Below are 16,868 nucleotides of genomic sequence, written 5' to 3'. Positions count from 1 at the left end.
TTCCCCCTTTTTTTTTCCTCCATTTCCCCCAATTTTCCCCCAAATTCCTCAATTTTTCCCCCAATTTCCCCCCCAAAATTTCCCAATTTTTCCCCATTTTTTGCCCCTATATTTTCTATTTTTCTCCCATTTTTTGTCCCAAAACTCTCAATTTTTCTCCCATGTTTCCCCAATTTTTCCCAATGTTTTGCCCCAAAATTCTCCATTTTTCTCTCAAATTTTCCCCCAAATTTCCAAGTTTTCTCCCAATTTTTTGCCCCAAAATTCTCAATTTTTCTCCCAAATTTTTCCCCAATTTTCCCCATTTCTTCCCGATTTTTTTCCCCAAAATTCTCAGTTTTTCTCCCAAATTTTCCCCCCAAATCCCAAAGTTTTCTCCCAATTTTCCCCCAATTTTGCCCCAAAATTCCCATTTTCCCCCAATTTTGCCCCCAAATTCTCAATTTTTGGAGCAAATTTTGCCCCAAAATTCTCAAATTTTCCCAGTTTTCTTTCCTAAATACCCAATTCTTCACTAAATTTCTCATTTTTCCATTTTTCGCAATTACACCGAAAATTTCCAATTTATAAACCCAAAATTCTCAATTTTTCCCCAAATTTCCCCAAAAACTCCCAAATTTCCCCCAATTCCTCATTTTCCACCTTTCCCCAATATTTCCCCCAAAACTCCCATTTTTTCCCCAATTTTCCCCCAAAATTTCCTCGATTTTTCCTCATTTTTTGTCCCCAAATTCTACATTTTTCTCTCAAATTTTCCCCCCAAAACTCCCAAGTTTTCTTCCAATTTTTGGCCCCAAAATTCTCATTTCTTCCCATTTTTCCCCCTAAAAATTCCCAAATTTTTTCCATTTTTTTCCTCCATTTCCCCCAAAATTCCCCAAATTTTTCCTCCATTTCCCCCAATTTTTGCCCCAAATTTCTCCTTTTTTTTCCCAATTTTCTCCAAAAAGTTCCCCAAATTTTTTCCATTTTTTCCCTGCATTTCTCCCAATTTTCCCCCCAAATTTTTTTCCCAATTTTCCCCCATTTTTCCCCCAAAATTTCCCAAATTTTTTCCATTTTTTTTCCTGAATTCCACCCCATTTCCCCCCCAAAGTTCTCAACATTTTTTCCATTTTTTCTTCATTTCCTCCCAAATTTCTCATTTCCCGCCCCCAAAATTTCCCTTTTTTTTCCATTTTTTCTTGTATTTTCCCCAATTGTCCCCCAAAACCCCTCAATTTTTTTCCTCATTTTCCCCCCAAATTTCTCAGTTTTTCCCCAATTTTTCCCCCATTTTTCCCCCAAAATTCCCCAATTTTTTCCATTTTTTCCTCCATTTACCCCATTTTCCTCCCAAATTTCTCAAGTTTTCCCCCCAATTTTTCTCCCAAATTTCTCAAATTTTTCCCAATTTTTTCCCCCAAAATTTCCCAAATCTTTTCCATTTTTTTCTCCATTTCCCTCAATTTTCCCCCCAAATTTCTCAAAATTTTTTCCCAATTTTTCCCCCAAAATTCCCCAAATTTTTTCCATTTTTTCCTCCATTTACCCCATTTTTCTCCCAAATTTCTCAATTTTTTCCCAATTTTCCCCCATTTTTCCCTCCAAAATTCCCCAAATTTTTCCCATTTTTTTCCCCAATTTTTCCCCCTAAAATTTCCCCAATTTTTCCATTTTTTTTCCATTTTCTCCTCCAATTTTTTCAATTTTTCCCCCAAAATTCCTCAATTTTTTTCCATTTTTCCCCATTTTTTCCCAATTTTTCACCTTTGGAATTTCAGGAATTTCTTCCTCCTCCTCCTCCTCCTCCTCCCGGTCCCTCCCAACTTTCTCAATTTCTCCCCCCAATTTTTCTCCCAAATTTCTCCATTTTTTCCCAGTTTTCCCCCATTTTTGCCCCCAAAATTCCCCAATTTTTTCCTCAAATTTTTCCCATTTTTTCCTCCATTCCCCTCCAAATTCCTCAAATTTTTCCCAATTTTTTCCCCCATTGCCTCCAATTTTCCCCCCAAATTTCTCAATTTTTTCCCCCAAAATTCCCCAAATTTTTTCATTTTTTTCCTCCATTTCCCCCAATTTTCCCCCTAAAAATTTCTCAATTTTTTCCTTTTTTTTTTCCATTTTCTCCCCCAATTTTTTTTTCCCTCAAAATTCCCCAAAATTTTTTTCCATTTTCCCCCAATTTTTCACCTTTGGAATTTCGGGAATTTCTTCCTCCTCCTCCTCCTCCTCCTCTCTGAAGAAAAGCTCCCGGAGCTGCCGATCCTGGGAATCCCTGGGGGCGGCGGCAACGCTGGGATGCAGAAAAATCAGAATTTTGGGGGAAAAATGGGAATTTTGGGGTGTTGTGGTGTGATGCAATGTCCTGTGTTACCTTCTCCCTGCCCCCTCGCCCCTCGCTGAGTGTGCCCTGTCAATCAGGCTAACATACCAGCAAGGCGTCGTGTGATTGGTCCCTCAGGCTGACATACCAGCAAGGCGTCGTGTGATTGGTCCCTCAGGCTAACATACCAGCAAGGCGTCGTGTGATTGGTCCCTCAGGCTGACATACCAGCAAGGCGTCGTGTGATTGGTCCCTCAGGCTGACATACCAACAAGGTGTCGTGTGATTGGTCCCTCAGGCTGACATACCAACAAGGTGTCGTGTGATTGGTCCCTCAGGCTGGGGGACATTGGCCCGTATGGGTGTCCCCAGTCCCTTGAGACCCTGCCCCTTCACCTGGTTGGTGCTCACCTGTCCCCTCCCCTTCCCCTGCCCTGGGGTTAAAATGTGAATGAGACCAAAAAACGTCAGGGATTTTTTGGGATTTTTGGGTTTTTTTAGGGAATTTTTTGAGATTTTTTGGGATTTTTTTGGCATTTTGGGGTTTTATTTTTTCGGATTTTTGGTTTCAGTACCTTTTCCTCCTTTGGGCGTTTTTGGGATTTTTCCGCTGAAGTTTCCCCGCGAAGTTTCAGCGCCCGGTACTCCCGGTACAGAGCTGGGGAGGGAATTGGGAAATTTGGGAATTTGGGGAATTTTGGGGGGAAATTGGAAAAAAAAATTGGGAATTTTGGGGGGAATTTTGGGGGAAATTAGGAAAAAAAATTGGGAATTTTGGGGGGAAATTTGGGAATTTTGGGGGGAAATTAGAAAAAAAAACTGGGAATTTTGGGGGGAAATTTGGGAATTTTGGGGGGAAATTAGAAAAAAAAACTGGGAATTTTGGGGGGAAATTTGGGAATTTTGGGGGGAAATTAGAAAAAAAAACTGGGAATTTTGGGGGGGAAATTTGGGAATTTTGGGGGGAAATTAGAAAAAAAAACTGGGAATTTTGGGGGGGAAATTTGGGGAAAATTTGGGAATTTTGGGGGGAAATTAGAAAAAAAAATTGGGAATTTTGGGGGGGAAATTTGGGGGCAAATTTGGGGGGAAATTTGGGAATTTTGGGGGAAATTAGAAAAAAAAATTGGGAATTTTGGGGGGGAAATTTGGGGAAAATTAGGAAAGAAAAATGGGAATTTTAGAGGGGGAATTTTGGGGGAAATTGGAAAAAAAATTGGGAATTTTGGGGGGAAATTTGGGGAAAATAAAAAAAAATGGGAATTTGTGGGGGGAAATTTGGGGAAAATAAAAAAAAATGGGAATTTTGGCGGGGAAATTTGGGAATTTGGGGGAAATTAGAAAAAAAAATTGGGAATTTTGGAGGGAAATTTGTGTGAAAATTTGGGAATTTGGGGGGAAATTAGAAAAGAAAAAATGCGAATTTTGGGGGGGGAATTTGGGGAAAAAATGGGAAAAAATTTGGAGTTTTTAGGGTAAAAACTGGGAAATTTGGGGAAAATTTTGGGGAAAAATCAGAAAATAAACTGGAAAATTTGGTGCAAGTTTGGCCGGGATTTAGGAGAAAAAATGGAGAAAAATTGAATTTTTTTGGTAAATTTAGGGTGCAAATTGGGGCAATGAGGAATTGCTGGGACAGGACGGGGTCAGAAGGGTTTCAATTCCTAAAAAATCAAAATATTTGGGGTGAAAAATTAAAAATTTGGAGAATTCAGCAAAAAAAAAAAGGGGAATTTTGGTGAAAAAATGGAGAAAATCGGTGAAAAAATGGGGAAATTACAGGGAAAGATGCAAAAATAATCGAATTTTTTGTGGGAAAAATGAAAAAAAAATCGAATTTTTGGGGGGAAATTTGGGGAAAAAAATGGGAAAAAATTTGGATTTTTTGGGGGTAAAAATTGGGATTTTTTTTGGGAAACAATTTGGATTTTTTTGGGGAAAAGAATTCAAGAATTGAAGGGGAAAAAATGAGAAAAAAATTTGGAATTTTTGGGGTAAGTTTGGGGTAAAAATTGGGAAAATTGGGCAAAAATTTTGGGTGAAAAAATGGGGAATTTAGAGGCAAAAATGCAAAAAAAATCGAATTTTTGGGGGGAAAAAATGAAGAAAAAATTCGGATTTTTTGGGGAAAAAATTCAGGAATTGAAGGAGAAAAATGAGAAAAAAATTTGGAATTTTTGGGGTAAGTTTGGGGTAAAAATTGGGAAATTTGGGCAAAATTTTGGGTGAAAAAATGGGGAATTTTGGTGAAAAATAGAGAAATTAGAGGCAAAAATGCAAAAAATTTTGAATTTTTTTGGGGAAAAAAGGAAAAAAAATCAAATTTTTAGAGAAAAAATGAAAAAAAATCGAATTTTTGGGAGGAAATTTGGGGAAAAAATGGGAAAAAATTTGGATTTTTTGGGGTAAAAATTGGGAAATTTGGGGAAAATTTTGGGTGAAAAATGCAAAAAAACCCCGAATTTTTTGGGGGAAAAAATGAAAAAAAATCGAATTTTTGGGGAAAAAATGGGAAAAAATTGGGATTTTTTGGGGAAAAAAATTCAGGAATTGAAGGGGAAATATGAGAAAAAAATTTGGATTTTTTGGGGTAAGTTTGGGGTAAAAATTGGGAAATTTGGGCAAAATTTTGGGTAAAAAAATGGGGAATTTAGAGGCAAAAATGCAAAAAAGATCGAATTTTTTGGAGGAAAAATACAAAAAAATTGAATTTTTTTTGAGGAAAAATGAAAAAAAAATCGAATTTTTTGGGGGAAATTTGGGGAAAAAATGGGAAAAAAAATCTGATTTTTAGGGAAAAAATTTGGATTTTTTGGGGTAAAATTGGGACACATTTTGGCAAAAATTTAAGAGAAAAATGGGGAAAAATAAAATTTTTTTTTTTTAATTTTGGGGGAATTTTTGGGGGAAAAAAAGGGGAATTTTTGGGGGAAAAAAATGGGAATTTTTGGGGGAAAATTGGGAAAACTTTGGGTAAAAAATTGGGAAATTCACCCAAAAATTTCAGGGAATTGATGGGGGAAAAAGAGAAAAATTCAGATTTTTTTGGGTAAAATTGTGAGAAATTTTGGCAAGAATTTAGGGGAAAATTTTTTTTTTTTTTGTAAATTTGGGGCATTTTTGGGGATAAAAATGGAAATTTTGGGGGGTAAAAATGGGAATTTTTGGTTGGAAAAAATGGGAATTTTTGGGGAAAAATTGGAAAAATTTTGGGGAAAAAATGGGGAAATTCAGCCAAAAATTTCAGGGAATTGAGGGGGAAAAAAGAGAAAAATTTGGATTTTTTGGGAATAAGTTTTAAGTAAAAATTGAAAATTTTGGAGCAAAATTTAGGAAAAAATCAGGGAAAAAATGTGAATTTTTGAGGGAATTTGGGGGAAAAAATTGATTTTTTGGGAGAAAATTTTGGGGGAAAATGAGAGAAAATTGGAATTTTTGGGGTAAATAAATGGCAAAAAAAAATTGGGGAAAATTGCAGAAAAAAGGGATTTTTCAAGGGAATTTGGGGAAAAAAGAGAATTTTTGGGGCAGAAAATGGGGAAAATTAGGGAAGAAAAAAATTGAAATTTTTTCTGAAATTTTGGGGAAAAATTTGGGGAAAAATTGGAGAATTTTAGGGAAAAATGAGAAATTTGGGGGAAATAAATTTGGAATATTTGGGTTAAATTTCAAAGGAAAATTGATGGGAATTTGGGGAAAAAAATTGAATTTTTGGGGTAAAAATGGAGAAATTTAATGGAAAATTAAAGGGATTTTGGGTTGGGGAGAAATTTGGAAAAAAATGAGAATTTTAGGGCAAAATTTGGGGAAAATTGGATTTTTTTTTTTTTTTGGTTATTTGTAGAAAAAATTTGGGGGAAAATTTGGATTTTTTTGGGGTAAATTTCAGGGAAAAATGGGGAAAAATGAAGGAAAAAAGGGAATTTTCAAGGGAATTAATTGAGGAAAAATGACAGAAAAAAGGGAATTTTTAAAGGAATTAATTGAGAAAAAATGACTGAAAAAATGGGAATTTATTAAAGAAAAAATGACAGAAAAAAGGGAATTTTTAAAGGAAAGATGTCAGAAAAAAAGGGAATTAATGAAGGAAAAAATGACAGAAAAAAGGGAATTAATTAAGGATAAAATGGCAGAAAAAATGGAATTTTCAAGGGAATTAATTAGGGAAAAATGACAGAAAAAAGGGAATTAATTAAGGAAAAAATGAAACAAAAAAAAGAATTTTCAAGGGAATTTATTAAGGAAAAAATGACAGAAAAATGGGAATTAATGAAGGAAAAATGACAGAAAAAAGGGAATTAATTAAGGAAAAAATGACAGAAAAAATGGAATTTTCAAGGGAATTAATTGAGGAAAAATGAGAGAAAAAAGGGAATTTTTTAAGGAAAAAATGACAGAAAAAAGTGAAATAATTAAGGAATTAATTAGGGAAAAATGACAGAAAAAAGGGAATTTTCAAGGCAATTAATTGACGATAAAATGACAGAAAAAATGGAATTTTTAAGGGAATTAATTGAGAAAAAATGAGAGAAAAAAGGGAATTAATGACAGAAAAAATGGAATTTTCAAGGGAATTTTTTGGGGAAAAAAGGGGGATTTTGGGAAAATGAAATTTTTGGGGATTTGGGAATTTGGAATTTTTAGATTTTTGGATAAATTTGGATTTTTTACCCTCCTGCCTCAGGTCCAGGCTCTGCTCCAGCTCCTGCACGGGGAGGGCGCGCTCGTGGCCTCGGCACCTCCTGGCTGGAATTTCCTGCAAAAAAAGAAATAAAAATAAAATTTTTTATTATTAAAAATAATTTTTTTTTTAGTTTTTAATGGGATTTAAGGCTGGGAATTTTTCGGGATTTTTTGGGAATTTTTTTGGGTGAACATAAGCCCAAAATTCAATTTTTTTGAAAAAAAATCCCCTAAAATTCCATTTTTTTCTCATTACAAATTCAAATTTTTTCAGTGTTTAATGGGATTAAAGGCTGGGAATTTTTCGGGATTTTTAGGGAATTTTTTGGTGTGAAAATAAACCCAAGATTCAAAATTTTTAAGAAAAAATCCCCTAAATTTCCAATTTATTCTCGTTAAAAATTAAAAATTTTTCAGTGTTTAATGGGAATCAAACGTGGGAATTTTTCTGGATTTTTTGGGAATTTTTTTGGGTGAAAATAAGGCCAAAATTCAAATTTTTTTGGAAAAAATCCCCTAAAATTCCAAATTTTTCTCAGTAAAAATTCAAATTTTTTCAGTGTTTAATGGGAATCAAACGTGGGAATATTCCTGGATTTTTTGGGATTTTTTCTGTGTGAAAATAAACCCAAAATTCAAAATTTTTAGGAAAAAAATCCCCTAAAATTTAAATTTTTTCTCATTAAAAATTCAAATTTTTTCAGTATTTAATGGGAACCAAACGTGGGAATTTTTCTGGATTTTTTGGGAATTTTTTTTGTGTGAAAATAAGCCCAAAAATCAAAATTTTTAGGAAAAAAATCCCAAAAATTCCAATTTTTACTCATTAAAAATTCCCAATTTTGGGGGATTTATTGAGAATTTTCCTGGAATTCCTCATTAAAAAAAAAAAAACCAAAAAATCCAATTTTTTTTTTCATTTTTTGGGGAATTTTCCTGCCAAAAAATCCAATTTTTTTCCCCATTAAAAATTCAATTTTTTTCCATTTTTGGGGGAATTTTTCTGCCAAAAAATCCAATTTTTCCCCATTAAAAACTCAAATTTTTTTTATTTTTTGGGGAATTTTCCTGCCAAAAAATCCAAATTTTTTCCCATAAAAAAAATTCAATTTTTTTTCATTTTTTGGGCAATTTTCCTGCCAAAAAATCCAATTTTTTTTCATCAAAAATTCAATTTTTTTTCATTTTTGGAGGAATTTTCCTGCCAAAAAATCCAATTTTTTCCCCATTCAAATTTCCCTTTTTTCCCCATTTTTTGGGCTCCAAACCTGGGAATTTTCCTGAAATTTCCTGTGGAAAAAACCCCAAAAATTCCAATTTTTACTCATTAAAAATTCCCAATTTTGGGGGATTTATTGAGAATTTTCCTGGAATTCTTGATGAAAAAAAAAAAAAAAACCAAAAAATTCAATTTTTTTTTTCATTTTTGGGGAATTTTCCTGCCAAAAAATCCAATTTTTTCCCCATTAAAAATCCAATTTTTTTTCATTTTTTGGGGAATTTTCCTGCCAAAAAATCCAATTTTTTCCCCATTAAAATTTCCTTTTTTTTCCCATTTTTTGTGCTCCAAACCTGGGAATTTTCCTGTTTTTCAGGACATTTACAAGGCACAAAAACTCTTTGAACCAAAGCCTTGACCGCCCAATAATCCACCGCATTTTCATGGATGTGACGCCGCAATTCCAGAAAATCCTCACCCTGGAAGGAAAAAAAATTCAAAATTAATTCCAAAATTTAAAATTTGGGGAAATTTTCCAAAAAAAATCCCAAAAATTTGGCACAAATCCTTAAAAATTCCACCAAAATTTCAATTTTTTACCCCCAAAAATTCAAATTTATACCAAAAATTCAATTTTTTTGCCTCAAATCCCCCAATTTTTTCTCATAAATTCCCCATTTTTTTTTTTCCCAAATTTTCTAAAAATTTCCCCCCAAATTTTTGAATTTTCCCAATTTTTTTCTGATTTTTTCCCAATTTTTTCTCACAATTTTGCCCCAATTTTCCACAATTCCCCCAACATTTTCCCAATTTCTTCCCGATCTTTTCCCCCAAATTTTCTCTGATTTTTTCCCAAATTTTTCCCAATTTTTTGCACATTTTCCCCACATTTTTTCCTTAAAAATTTCTCAATTTTCCCCCAATTTTCCCCTAAAATTTTTCCCAATGTTCAATAAATTTTCCTGATTTTCCCCAAAATTTTCCCTCATTTTCCCCAAACTTTTACCAATTTTTCCTGATTTTTTCAAAAATTTCCCAAATTTTTGCGATTTTTTCCCAAATTTTTCTCAAAATTCTGATTTTCCCCACAATTTCCCCGGATTTTCCCCAAATGTTATCCTGATATTTTCCAAATTTTTCCCAATTTTCCCTCAAATTTTCTGACATTTTCCCTCAAATTTTTCCTGATTTTTCATCTAATTTTCCCAAAATTTCACCCAAATTTATCCTTATTTTCCCCCATTTTTTCTCCCGATTCTTCTTCCCTTTTTCCCCCCACTTTAACCAATATTTTCACCAAATTTTTCTTATTTTTCCTGGTATTTTCCAAGTTCCCCATTTTTTTCCTGACTCTTCCCCAATTTTTGACTAAAATTTCCTCCAAGTTTTCTTAATTTTTGTCCAATTTTTTGCTAAAATTTCCACCAAATTTTCTCAATTTTTGTCCAATTTTTCCAAATTTTTTCTCGATTTTCCCCCATAGTTTCCTGATTTTTTCCCCCAATTTCCTGCCAATTTCCCCCATAATTTCTCCCAACCATTTCCCAATTTTCCCTAAATTTTCCTCCATGTTTTCCCCAATTTTTTCCTTAACTTTCTCCCAATTTTCCCCAAAACTTCCCTTAATTTTTTCCTGATTTTCCCCCAAGTTTTCCTCAAAATTTTCCCAATATTTTCCTGATATTTTTCCAATTTTAACTCTTGCTGTGGTGCGTTCTTAAGTTTGTTACTTTGCTCCCCCCATTTTCTGTATTAAATGGTTTCTCCCTTTCCCAGCACTTCCTGTTGCTACCCTGCCAGTTAGGTTGCCATGGAAACAAAACTGCTCCTCCCCTGGTTTCTCTTATAAAGCGAAAGTGTCTCCTCCTTGGGCTCAGTCAATCTCTCCTTTTCTCCTCCCAGGTTTCCAGAATTTTCTTTTCTCTGGGAGTTATGGTTGGCTGTAGCCCCGGAGCCGCTCCTCCCTGGCCTTCGCCCCTCACCAGACAGCCGGATTCCAGGGCCGTGGACGCCCCCGCGCAAACTCTTTCCTAGTTTCTCCTCATTCCCTCACCCTTTTGTGAGGGAGGCCATGAATGCCCTCAGAGGGCTCTGGTGCCGCACAGCGCCCACATCCCGCCGGCCATGAACGCCCTCAGGGGGGCGCCCACACCCTGCCGGCCATGAGGGACCCCCTCAGATCCCGGCAGCCATGAACGCCCTCAGGGGGCCCCCCACTCCCGGCCCACCATGAGGGACACCCTCAGGGGGCTCTGGTGCCGCACAACACCCACACCCTGCCGGCCATGAGGGACCCTGTCAGATCCCGGCAGCCATGAGCGCCCTCAGGGAGGCTCTGGTGCCGCACAGCGCCCACACCCTGCCCGCCATGAAAGCCCTCAGGGGGCCGCCCACACTCTGTCCGCCACGAGGGACCCCCTCAGATCCCGGCAGCCATGTACGCCCTCAGGGAGCTCTGGTGCTGCACAGCCCCCACACCCTGCCCACCATGAACGCCCTCAGATCTCGGCAGCCATGAACGCCTTCAGGGGGCTCTGGTGCTGCACAACACCCACACCCTGCCAGCCATGAGGGATCTCCTCACATCCCGGCAGCCATGAACTCCCTCAGAGCGGCTCTGGTGCCGCACAGCGCCCACATCCCAGCAGCCATGAACTCCCTCAGATCTCGGCAGCCATGAACGTCCTCAGAGGGGCTCTGGTGCCGCACAGCGCCCACACCCTGCCAATAATTTATCCATTTTTTCTCTATTCCCGTACCCCTTTGTGCAGTATCAGATGTCCCCACGCCGGTTTGCCGTCCCTGCCGGCCCTGCCCACGTGCTGCAGGAAGGCCTCGGTGCAGGCGGGCCCGCCGTGCTGCAGCACCGCCCTCAGGGGGGCTCTGTCCATGCCCAGGCCGATGCAGGCGGTGCTGCACAGCGCCCACACCCGGCAGCCATGAACGCCCTCAGATCTCGGCAGCCATGAACGCCCTCAGGGGGCTCTGGTGCTCCACAGCGCCCACACCTGGCCCGCCATGAACGCCCTCACATCCCGGCAGCCATGAACGCCCTCAGGGGGCTCTGGTGCCGCACAGCGCCCACACCCGGCCCATGAACGCCCTCACATCCCAGCAGCCATGAACGCCCTCAGGGTGCGGCGCCGCCGCTCGGCGCTCAGCCCGGCGCGGTACACAGCGCACACCTGCATGGCTTCTCTCTGCCCTGCAAAAATCAACAATTCATCACTTTCCTTGCAATTCCAGCTTTTTCCCCTCACATTCTGTGAAATTCCCCAAAAATTCCCCAAAAAATCTGTATTTTTCCCCTCAAATTCCATGATTTTTCTGAAATTTTTGCCCACGTTTTCTTGAAATTTCTCAATTTTCCCGCCAAAATTCACATCTGCTTTTCCCAGACAGTCCCCCAATTTTTCATTTTCTCCCCAAAATTCCACATTTTTTCCCAAATTCTTCAATTTTTTCCTAATTTTCCCGAAAGTTTTCTCCAAATTTTTCCCTAAATTCCTCCAGAAATTCCAGATTTCCCCCAAATTCTCCCCAAATTCCCCAAGTTTTCCTCATTTTCCCCCAAATTTCCCCAATTTTTTCCCAAAATTCCCAAATTTATTTTCAAAATTCTCCAAGTTTTTCCCCAAATAATTTCAATTTTCTCCCCAAAACTGGCCAAATTTTCCCCCAAAATTTGTCCAAATTTTCCCCACATTTTCCCCCTAATTTCCCCAATTTTTTCCTGGTTTTGGACCCATAATTTCCAAATTTTCCTCCAAATTTCCCCCAAAATTCCCCAAATCCCCCCAATTTTCCCAAATTTTTTCCCAATTTCCCCCTAATTTTTGGCCCATAATTCTCCAAATTTTCCTGATTTTACTCAATTTTTTCCCCAAATTTTCCCATTCCCCGCAAATTCCCAATTTTCCCTTTTCCCCCCAATTTTTTTCTAATTTTCCCCCTAAATTCCTAAATTTTTCTCTAATTTTTTCCTGATTTTCTACCAACTTTCCCCCCAAATTTCTCCAAATTTTCCACATTTTTTTTCATTTTTCCCACAAAATCCACATTTTTTCCCAATTTTTCCCCTTATTTTCCAAAATTTCCCCCAATTTTTTCCCAAATTTCCCCCTTTTTTTTGTGATTTTCACCCCCAATTTTTTCCTGCAAATTTTCCCCATTTTTTTCATTTCTCCCACAAAATTTACTGAAGTTTTTTCCCAAGTTTTCCTCCTTATTTCCCCAAATTTTCCCCCCAAACTTTTCCCATTTTTCCTCCAAATTTCCCCCAATTTTTTCCCAATTTTCACCCCCAAATTCCCAAATTTTCCCCCAATTTTCTTCAAAATTCCCCATTTTTTTTCTGATTTTCCCCCTAAATTCCCAAATTTTTCTCCAATTTTTTCCTGATTTTCCACCAACTTTCCCCAATTTTCCCCCAAAATTCCCCCATTTTTTTCCATTTTCCTCACAAAATTCACTGAATTTTTCCCAATTTTTCCTCCTTATTTCCCCAAATTTTCCCCAAATATTTCCTCCAGATTTTTCCCCAATTTTCACCCCCAATTTTTTCCCTTCTTCCCCCAACTCCCCAACTTTTCCCCAATTTTTTCCCATTTTTTCCCCAAATTTTCCCCATTTTTTCCATTTCCCCCACAAAATTCACCGAATTTTTCCCCCTTATTTGCCCAAATTTTCCCCATCTTCCCCCCAATTTTTACCCCCAAATTTTCCCCATAAAATTCACCGAATTTTTTCCCAACTTTTCCTCCTTATTTCCCCCAATTTTTCCCATTTTTTCCCCTAATTTTTTCCCCAAATTTTTCCCATTTTTTCCCCCAAATTTCTCCCAATTTTTTCCCATTTTTCCCCATTTTCCTCAAATTTTTGCCAATTTTCCCCCATTTTTTCTCCAATTTTCACCCATTTTTTTTCTTTCTCCCCCCCAACTTTTTCCCCAATTTTCCCCCAAATTTTCCCCAAAATTCCCCAAATTTTTCCCATTTTTTCCCCTTTTTTTCCCCACCTTTCATGGTTTCCATGCCAGGCACCTCAGGGAATTGGCTCTGGATGAGCTGGGCCAGGCGCTCGCTGTCCTCCCTGCGCGTGCACACAACCAGCACGCACTTCCCACAATTCCCACAATTCCCACAATTCCCACAATTCCCACAATTCCCACAATTCCCAGAATTCCCACAATTCCCAGAATTTTCCAAATTCCCAAATTCCCCCGAGCTCCAGCGGCGCAGCATCCGCAGCACGGCCTGCGGGGAAAAATCCGGAATTTTCACCAAAAAATTGGGGCTTTAGAACAGAAAAATGGTAAAAATATCCAGGAATTTGGCCCAAAAAATTGAGATTTTTTTTTGTAAAATTTCTGTTTTAGGGTAAAAAGAAAAATTGGGATTTTTCCCCATAAAAATGGCAAAAATATGGAGGAATTTGGCCCCAAAAAATCGCATTTTTTTCCCTGAAAAATTGAGATTTTTTTACACTAAAATGGGATTTTTACCAAAAAAAATTGGGATTTTTTTCCTATAAAAATGGGGAAAAAAAAGAGGAATTTGTCCCAAAAAATTGGATTTTTTTTTCACAGAAAAATTGAGATTTTTTTAGCCTAAAATGGAATTTTTACCAAAAAAAATTGAGATTTTTTCCCCATAAAAATGGGAAAAAAAGAGGAATTTGTCCCAAAAAATTGAGATTTTTTTTACCATAAAATAAGGATTTTTTTCTCATAAAAAAGGGAATTTGTCCCAAAAATTTGAGATTTTTTTTCCCAGAAAATTTGAGATTTTTTTTTACCCCAAAACAGAATTTTTAGAAAAAAAATTGGGTTTTTTCCCCATAAAAATGGGATTTTTAGGCAAAAAATGGGGATTTTTCCCTCAGAAAATGTGGAATTGATCCCAAAAAATCAAATTTTTCCCTCAGAAAATCTGGGATTCATTGCAAAAAATGCAATTTTAAGCCCTAAAAATGGCAATTTTCCCCTCAGAAAATGTGGAATTAATCCCAAAAAAGCAATTTAGAGCCTGAAAACATGGACATTTCCCTCAGGAATAGTGGAAATAATCCCAAAAAATTCAATTTTAAGGCCTAAAAATGAGGATTTTCCCTCAGAAAATGTGGAATTCATCCCAAAAAAAGCAATTTTAAGCCTAAAAAAGGAAATTTTCCCTCAGAAAACGTGGATTTTTTTACCAAAAAAAGCAATTTTCAGCCCTAAAGATGGGTATTTTCCCTCAGAAAATGTGGAATTTGTCCCAAAAAAGCAATTTCTGGCCCTAAAACCAGGGATTTTCCCTCAGAAAATGCAGGATTAATTAAAAAAAACCAATTCCAGGTCTTAAAAATGGAGATTTTCCCTCAGAAAATGCAGAATTAAGCCCAAAAAATTCAATTTTAAGCCCTAATAATGGAGATTTTCCCTCAGAAAATGCGCAATTAATCCCAAAAAATTCAATTTTAAGCCCTAAAAATGGGGATTTTTTCCCAAAAAATTCAATTTTAACCCCAAACCCGGGGATTTTCCCTCAGAAAATGTGGATTTTTTCCCAAAAAAAGCAATTTTAGGCCCTAAAAATGAGGATTTTTCCCTAAAACAATGTAGGATTGATACTAAAAAAATTCAATTTTAAGCCCTAAAGATTTCCCCTCAGAAAATACAGGGTTAATAGAGAAAAAGCAATTCTAGGTCTTAAAAATGGAGATTTTCCCTCAGAAAATGTGGATTTCTTTCCAAAAATTTCCATTTTAACCCTAAAAACGGGGATTTTCCCTCAGAAAATGTGGATTTTTACCCAAAAAATTGAATTTTAAACCCTAAAAATGTGGCTTTTTTTAAAAAAAAAATTCAATTTTAACCCCTAAAAACGGGGATTTCCCCTCAGAAAATGTGGAATTCATCCCAAAAAATGCATCTTGTGTCCCTAAAAATGAACTTTTTCCCTCAGAAAATGCAGAATTAATCCCAAAAAACCCAATTTTAAGCCCTAAAAATGGGGATTTGCCCTCAGAAAATGTGGATTTTTTTCCAAAAAATGCCATTTTAACCCCTAAAAATGTGGATTTTTTCCCATAAAATGCAATTGTAACCCCTAAAAAGGGAATTTTGCCCCCTCCCCCACCCGCACCTGGTCGGGCTGTGTCTCCACGGTGGGGATTTTCTGAGGTGTTTTTGGGGTTTTTTTGGAGATTTTTTAGGGTTTTTTTTGGGGATTTTCAGAGGTTTTTGGGGATTTTTTGGGGTTTGTTTGGGGATGTTCGGAGGTTTTGGGGTTTTTTTTTGGAGGATTTTCAGAGGTTTTTTTGGAGTTTTCAGGGGGTTTTTTGGAGGATTTTTCTGAGGGTTTCTTGGGGGATTTTTTTGGGGATTTTTCCAAGAATTTTCTGAGCTTTTTGGGGTTTTTTTGGGGTTTTTCTGAGGTGTTTTTAGGGTTTTTTTGGAGATTTTTTGGGGTTTTTTTTGGAGGATTTTCTGAGGTTTTTTGGGGGATTTTCTGAGTTTTTTTAGGGAATCTTCTGAGGTTTTTTTGGAGGATGTTCGGAGGTTTTTGGGGTTTTTTTGGGGATTTTCTGAGGGTTTTGGGGGTTTTTTGGGGTTTTTGGGGAATTTTTGGAGGTTTTTTTTGGGATTTTTGGAGGTTTTTGGGGTTTCTTTGGAGGATTTTTGGGGATTTTTGGGGTTTTTTTGGGGATTTTCTGAGGTTTTTTGGAGGATTTTCTGAGGTTTTTTAAGGGAATTTTCTGAGGGGTTTTTGGAGGATTTTCTGAGGCTTTTTTGGGTTTTTTTGGGGGATTTTCTGAGGTTTTTGGGGTTTTTTCGGAGGTCTTTGGGGTTTTTTTAGGGAATTTTCTGAGATTTTTTTGGAGGATTTTCTGAGGTTTTTGGGGAATTTTCGGAGGCTCTTTGGAGGGTTTTCAGAGGTTTTTTTGGAGGGTTTTTGGAAGTTTTTGGAAGTTTTTTGGGGTTTTTTTTGGGGATTTTCTGAGGTTTTTTTAGGGAAATTTCTGAGGTTTTTTAGAGGATTTTCTGAGGTTATTGGGGTTTTTTTTGAGGATTTTCTGGGGTTTTTTGGAGTATTTTCTGAGGTTTTTTTGGAGGTTTTTGGGGTTTTTTTGGAGGATTTTGGGAGGTTTTTGGGGTTTTTTTAGGGAATTTTCTGAGGCTTTTTTGGAGGATCTTCTGAGGTGTTTTTGGGGTTTTTATGAGGTTTTTGGGGCTTTAGGGGTTTTTTTGGGGGGATTTTCTGCAGTTTTTTTGGGATTTTCGGAGGTTTTTGGGGTTTTATTTGGGATTTTCTGAGATTGTTTTGGAGGATTTTCTGAGGTTTTTGGGTTTTTTGGGGGGATTTTCTGAGGTTTTTTTGAAGGATTGTCTGAGGTTTTTTTGGGGTTTTTCGGAGGTTTTTGGGTTTTTTTGGGGATTTTCTGAGGTTTTCTTGGAGGATTGTCTGAGGTTTTTTCGGAGGATTTTCGGAGGTTTTTGGGGTTTTTTTTGGCGACTTTTTGGGGTTTTTTGGGGATTTTCTGAGAGTTTTGGGGTTTTTTTGGGAATTTTCTGAGATTTTTTTGGAGGATTTTCTGAGGTTTTTGGGGATTTTTTTGGGTTTTTGAGGATTTTTTGGGGATTTTCAGAGATTTTTTTAGGGAATGTTCTGAGGTTTG

The 16,868-nt window shown here is 37.1% G+C and overlaps 1 long non-coding RNA gene across 1 annotated transcript in view; it reads right to left on the bottom strand.

The window, feature by feature from the left end:
* Window positions 1–2,851: 2,851 nt before the first annotated feature.
* LOC141727916 (uncharacterized) overlaps window positions 2,852–16,868 on the bottom strand; it is a 28,802-nt gene continuing 14,785 nt past the window's right edge. Inside the window, exon 3 of the long non-coding RNA XR_012578705.1 lies at window positions 2,852–2,963. This is a non-coding gene — a long non-coding RNA (uncharacterized LOC141727916). The remainder of the gene's footprint in view (window positions 2,964–16,868) is intronic.

The sequence above is a fragment of the Zonotrichia albicollis genome, unplaced genomic scaffold (genome assembly GCF_047830755.1).
Source record: "Zonotrichia albicollis isolate bZonAlb1 unplaced genomic scaffold, bZonAlb1.hap1 Scaffold_257, whole genome shotgun sequence".
Taxonomy (NCBI): Eukaryota; Metazoa; Chordata; class Aves; order Passeriformes; family Passerellidae; genus Zonotrichia; species Zonotrichia albicollis.
Note: the sequence above shows the minus strand (reverse complement) of the source record. Positions and strands in the feature narration are given on the sequence as shown.